At 40.1% G+C, this 6,865-nt stretch overlaps 1 protein-coding gene across 8 annotated transcripts in view; it reads right to left on the bottom strand.

Annotated features, from left to right (window-relative positions):
• slc8a2a (solute carrier family 8 member 2a) overlaps positions 1-6,865 on the bottom strand; it is a 27,503-nt gene that overhangs the window by 12,939 nt on the left and 7,699 nt on the right. The window lies entirely within an intron of this gene.

Raw genomic sequence — 6,865 nt, 5'->3', positions numbered from 1 at the left:
GGTCACCAGTGTCCTTTTCTACACTGTGGTGTGCTGGGGGGGAAGCATCTCACACACTAAATAGCATGTGAGAGTAATACTACTCTACGAACTGAAGTTAGTTGCATTCAATAACTTCTTCTTTGTTTTTTGCCGTGGCCGTCGCAATAGCAGACTTACAGCGGTAAGGCTGGATACCTCCCCTTTCTCTGTTTTGCCCGCCCAGAGAATTTGGGCCACCCATGAAAGAGAGACAACGTGGCTTTCAAACGATGCAAAGTGGTAGTTGGTCAAGGCCACACCAACAGCCTCCACCTCTTTTAAAAATGTCTCATTAGATCATAAGTATATATACAAAACTTTTTTCTGCACTCTTGCCTAACCTTTAAGTTGTTGTCCATTATCCTATTGTCTTTCAGTTTTCTGATTTGTACATGTCTCGAAACAGTAACTTTTAGATAAAAAACAACACAAAAATATATATATTTTGTTTCATTCGATTATTAATTAATCAGAATCGAGCATTGAATTGTAAGAATCGATTATTTTTCTCACCCCTACTGTCTGTCCATCCGTCTGTCTGTCTGTCTGTCCATATGTCGGCTGGACGGTTCATCAATTTGGCCTAGACTAAAGGGACTAAAGAGAAAAATTCCAATACCAATACCTAACTAACCTACTAATAGCTAGAAAAATGTTGAAAAACATATAGTTTTCGTTCTAGTTACTGTTCTCGGTGTGGATGGCCCTTTAGTCTTGCTAAATTCCACTTTGTTGTTGTACTGTTACACTAACATCGTAATATATTACCTAAACAAAGCAAGTGTTGATGCTTCAATTTAGGGGCTGTTAATCGATTAAAATATTTAATCGTGATTAATAGAACAATTGTCCTAGTTTTTTTGCGATTAATTGCAAATTAATGCCCATTTTTATCTGTTCTAAATGTAGTTTCAGTACAAGTCAAGTTTTTAAAGCTCTTATTAATAAAAGGAGCAGCATTATAGTTTTTAATTAATAGTTTGTTATTATTGCAACAATTCAAAACAATTACAAATACGGTCTAGAATAACCTCAAAGGTACTGTATATTCCAAAATAAATGGTGAAATAACATTAGCAAACTGAACACAGCAGATGGGTATCAGCCGTGCTGGGCCAGCAAGTGGTATTTGAGACTGGACGTACTTGGGTGGTAACGTCAACACATCTACAGTACATGAAATAACTCAAGTCTTGTGGAGAGAACCATCTGGAAGGGCTTTAAACTCACAGAACGCGTGTTCAGGGGGTGGCAGTAGCTCAGTCCCTAGGGAGTTGGGTTGGGAACCGGAGGGTCACTGACCAAAAAAAGTACAGTGTGGATTGGTGGCTGGAGAGATGCCACTCCACCTCATGGGCACTGCCAGGTGCTCTTGAGCAAGGCACCGTACCCCCCCAAGCGCTGGTTCGGCTGGCAGCCCACTCACTCTGACATCTCTCCGTTAGTGCAGATGTACAGATCCTGAGCATGTGTGTGTGTGTGTAGTTCAGGACTGTGTGTGATAACTAACAAAAGTGTGGACACAGAGTGTAAATTGTAATTTCCCCATTGGGGATCAATAAACAGATTAAAATTAAATTAAATTAAAATTCAGTAAGGAAATAAGTGGCGTTTAAAGGAATTTGTGTGAACTCTAACTGTTGTTATTGCATTCATTTTGACAGCCCAAAACATTTATAAAGTTTCACTTTACTTTTGAAAAATTTGTTCTGTTAGAGCATTTCTAATGCATGTTTTTGAGTAAAGGAAGGCTTAATGAGTAAGTACAGACATCAGTGGAGCATACACGTGTTAAAGTGTAGCAGGCAGTGTACAGCCGGAGCTTGTCTGAGGATGTATGGGTGTGAGTACAGCAGGGTGCTGTCAGTGCTGCTCCTGGGCCCACCCCCTCCACTTTCCCTGCACAGGTGACACTGCACTATTGTGCAACAAGAGTTGAAACAGATACTGGCGTGCTGCATCTTTGATGCAGCCTGAGCCCTGCCAGCTCATTACGGAGTTGTGATTCAGAAACACAGCCCAGAGGTCCTGTCGCATCGCATTTCACTTTCCAAGGTCTGCTATGGTTACCACGGCCTCAGACAGAGGGCCACCTTACACCAGGAGGTGCTGGGGGGTGGGGGTGGGTGGGGCTCACCATGAAAAAATAAAATTAAAATAAAAACTTCCTTTATGTTTGTATTTTGGACAACAATATTGCAACAAGTAACAGAGCGGTGTATCACAAGGCGGGGGGGATTAGTAATAGAATTATAGATATTCCTGTTAAATCAATTCTTATACGATATGATAGCCCCAGTGAACTATTATAATACTGCTGGGCTGTGTTGAGAGTACCAGCATTGTTTTTAACCGTAACAGCCAACACTTTCACATAAAACCAGCAATGTGTACTTACACCACTTAAACCTAAAGTGTGTTACTTTTTTCATGGTTACTTTTCATAACATCCTGTCTTTCGAATCTACGTGCGCATGTGCGCCATTCTTAAGATCAAAGAGCAGATTTGTTTTCTAGATAGGCCACTGAGTGCTAGATAATCAAGGAGCCAGTGCTGGAAGAGCTGGATGCATTATTGATTGATGCATTCATCTAAATATATCTTCCTTTCATGTTACCTACAAGCAACTCTGTAAACATCATTCAGAAGAGAAGAAAAGGGAGACCTTCTTAGTCTTTCAGTTTAAGAGAGATAAGTAAATAGCGAGATAAATGGGAAGATTACCGCCACGCCCTGCCCTCACCTAAACGGATCAGAGCTTTTCTCTGCGTTGAGACTAATTCAAGTCAATCTTATTTGGTTTTGCTCCAGGAACAATGTCACTGGGCACATAATTGTCTAACTGTTACGGTTAGGGCTTCAAAAAAGGATAGAAATGCTTTAAAAGTCATAAATGTTCAAGGTGGAAGGTGAGGGTAGTGAACAACATAAAGCAGGGGTGAAGCCTTTCTTATGCCTAAGAAACGGGGCCGGTGGTCTCCTTGTCTTCTTAGCACACAGGAACAGTGAGCTGGGTGACAGCTCATCTCCCCTTACTGCCCAACACGTCCACTATCTGTCACCACCATCGATAAGTGATTGCCTGGGGTTATCTTACACTGATAGGCGTGACAGCAAAAAAGGGAGTTAGCACCTTTAACAGTGTCATATTACCTTGACGGTGTGGTTCTGTCAGGGCAGGGGTGCTGAGCACTCAGGTGTGAGGGTGAGGCAGAGAGGATTTATCCAAGCATCAATGGGAAAATAATAAAGGTACTCTTCCTTGACAAATGCTGCTCCACATGTTTAACTACCAAGGATACTTGATATATAATACAGGTTTACTTTGTGATATATCTTCTTAACCACTGGTAATCTAGTCTATATCTACAACGTTCTGCTTCCAGGATTGCCCGGAAATACCACCAGATGTCACTCTTTTCAGCCGGATGTCCATCACCTTCCGCTTTCTTTGTATTGTAATTTTATACTCCGGTGGATTTACGAGGACTATGGTTAACTGCTCCTCGGATCTCTGAAAAATCCAGACAGCTAGCTAGACTATCTGTCCAATCTGAGTTTTCTGTTTCATGACTAAAACTACTTTTTAACATACACATATTCCACCAAAACAAGTTCCTTCCTGAGGCTATTTTGCAGCGGCACCGTGGCTCCGTCTGGCAATGCTCTTCAGAGCTAATATGGCTTTGAGCCTAACTGTTGGACTCTGTCAGATTTTTTAAAGATATATTTCAGGTATTTCTGCTTTATTGGATAGCGCTAGCTATAAAATGAGTGTAATCTAGACACACAGTTAAGTCATCTTGTGATTTATTCCACCTGGTTTCAGTTTAAGTGAAATAAGTAAAAAAAAGAAGAATAAAAGAAAGAATCCGTTTGTTCTATTCACTTTGCATTCAGAAAGAGGGAACCAACAAAGGGTTAACACACGCGCACACGCACACGCACACACACACACACACACACACTCTCAATCACCAATCCATTAAAGACAGGAAGAAACTGCCTCAACTGAGCAGCTCCAAGATTACCACTGACAAAGATCATCTTTCAAGAAACATTCCACGTATTAATTTCCCAGAGAACCAATCAAAGTCTGTGTTTGTATTTATTCTTGAACAGTCACTTAGTAAAGCCCCATGCTGAAATGTAGAGAATATTGCATTACTTTAGTTCTCTGCAAACAACAAGGTTAATGGATACATCACTTAAGTCAGTGACTCCACTCTTTCTCAAAGCCTTTTCTGCTGGCTGCTACCACAAGAAAATACCTAATGTATCCTAACGAATCAAGCGGCCTCATTCATGGGTAAACCTGCTATAACCCAAAGTCAGCAAAATACAGTATATAAAACGTTTAAATCACCCAAAAATACTAGGGGAATTTTTTAACGAGACATTAGAAAGATCATTTTAAACAATGTGCAGTTTATCTAAGTTGTTATAACTTAACTGGTGCCAGAATGCCTGTGTACACATCCAGCTGACACAGAGTAACACTAGCATTCATTTGGAGGGAAATCTCCAATTTCACTCTCCTTTAAGCTCTGTTTCTGGTCTTCATTAACTGCTAAGGGAAACATCTTTATCTGCCTGTAGTTTGGTGCTGGTCAGGTAGTGTACCACTGGGTTTATGAGAACTTTTCTGTTTTTTCCGTTTACAATACTGATAATACAATACTGCATTCAAGACGGATTGATGACGACTCAGGGTTTGTCAGCGAGGACACCTGAGTCTGACCAACTACTTCTATTCTACTGGTTTTATCAAACTAGTTTGGCTTAAGTTCCTTTTTGTGAAATCAAGGCAAATAACGATCCTGAGAGGAGGTTTTACATTGTTATTAAAAGCTCTTTTGTTTAGCACAAAAGAGTGGCACCAAATGGGTGATCTGCTGCTTCATCAGCAAAGTTAGGGAATGTAGGGGAGAGTAACGTGGTCATTTCTGTGGTGCTAAGTTGTTAGTGCTGCTTAATGGTGGGTTTGCACTGTAATTCTTACAGATTATAGCTAGGTAGCTGTAGCCCCCCCCCCACACACACGCACACTCTGACATCTTTCCATTTAGTGCATGTATAGGTACTGAGCATGTGTGTGTAGCTCAGGCCTGTGTGTAATGTGTGTAATAACAACAGCGTGTAAATTATAATTTCCCCTGCGGGATTTATAAAGCATACATTATTATTATTTTGAATTTAGTCAGGGCACATACACCACCAAACATACCTCTGTATATGTTAGTTTAAACACTCGAACTTTCCATCTAGCCGACAGGCAAATGGCTAGCATGTTCAGACATTGGATTTCATTGTTCCTAGCCAGGCTGCTAACTAGGCTACATGTGCATTTGTTTGATTACATGTTTTGATGGCGAACATTGACGCTTGTAACAACACGGATTGTTGCAAAAATTTCGCTGGCCATAATTTGCGAGGCTTTTCGCTGTGTGGAACCCTACCGTAGGTCTTCCACAAAGCTAGGAGAAAACACTGTGATGTCGGGTCAAGTTACACACAAATCAAGGCAGTTAGATCTAGTCTCTGTTTCTGACTTTCTCTCTGTTTGCATTTAAAGCAAAGAAAGGAAAGAGATCCATCCCTTTAATAAGTAACACAGGCTTTGGCTTGCAGCTACGGGCCTATCAATGTATCCGATGTATCCGAGTGTAAGATTATCCACCAGCCTACACAGACACACAGACAGATACATACAGACTGGGCCAAACTACTAATGTGGCACTAAAGGTCTCTTGTGGAGGTTTACATGGTTTAGTGTACGTTTAATAATTCTTACTTTTGCCACCAACTGCTGCATTGTGTCACTGTCACACAGATGAACCCAAAATGGTTCCTCGGAGTGCACTGTGTCCAATCTTTACTAGATTTTTTTTGTGTGTGTGTCAACCAGAAGTCTTTTCAAATTATGTAATTAGCGCAGCAACTAACGATAATTTTCTTTGTCAATTGAGCTGCTGATTATTTTCTCAATTAATCGATTAGTTGATTGTTCTGTTAAATTAATCAGTCAATAAGCATTTCCCAAAGCCCAAGATGACGTCCTCAAATGTCTTGTTTGGTCCACAACTCATATTTCAACTCATATATTCAATTTACTGTCCCAGAGGAGTAAAAAACAGAAAATATTCACATTTAACAAGCTGGAAGGTAATGTCTCAAACCCAATAATCAATTATCAAAATAGTTGCCTATTAATTTAATAGTGGACAACTAATCCATTAATCAATAAATATTTTAAGTAATACAACATTTTGAGGAGTTTTACACATGCATGCCCTAAATCTGGGTCCTTTAAAGAGATCCTATGTAAAGCAGACTAGGGTTTGTTAAAGAGTTATCTTGTTAACCGTTGAGTTGTTTTCCACTCAGCAAATGTTTAAACACACACACACACATCATAACAACAGAAAAGATTTGGATTATTACCATTTGTCATTGGTCAGTGTAACTATAACCATTTTCGTTAACTTCAGATACAGTAACCCCATGTTTGGTGAGCATAAAAATGTAAGATGGAATGTCTGAATCTAATTACTGCTAGTTTGTGAACATCCTGTTCCCTTCACACCTTCCTGTAGCTTTCCTAGAATGATTCCTTGCTCTACCCAGGTTGGTTTATCATAGCTAAAGTTCCCTATCTCATACATGGTACTGTTATAGCCCTTTTCAGAAATTGGATACATAACATTGCTGGCTTGATCTATTTTTTGGTCTTTTACGTTATAATGTCACCTCATTCAGACATGAGGGCAAATTTACAGGGAGAACTGCATGCTCAAGCGATATTTGGCAGCTGGAGCACAAGAGGATCGTGGAGAAGGAAAG

The sequence above is a fragment of the Etheostoma spectabile genome, chromosome 13, assembly GCF_008692095.1.
Source record: "Etheostoma spectabile isolate EspeVRDwgs_2016 chromosome 13, UIUC_Espe_1.0, whole genome shotgun sequence".
Taxonomy (NCBI): Eukaryota; Metazoa; Chordata; class Actinopteri; order Perciformes; family Percidae; genus Etheostoma; species Etheostoma spectabile.
Note: the sequence above shows the minus strand (reverse complement) of the source record. Positions and strands in the feature narration are given on the sequence as shown.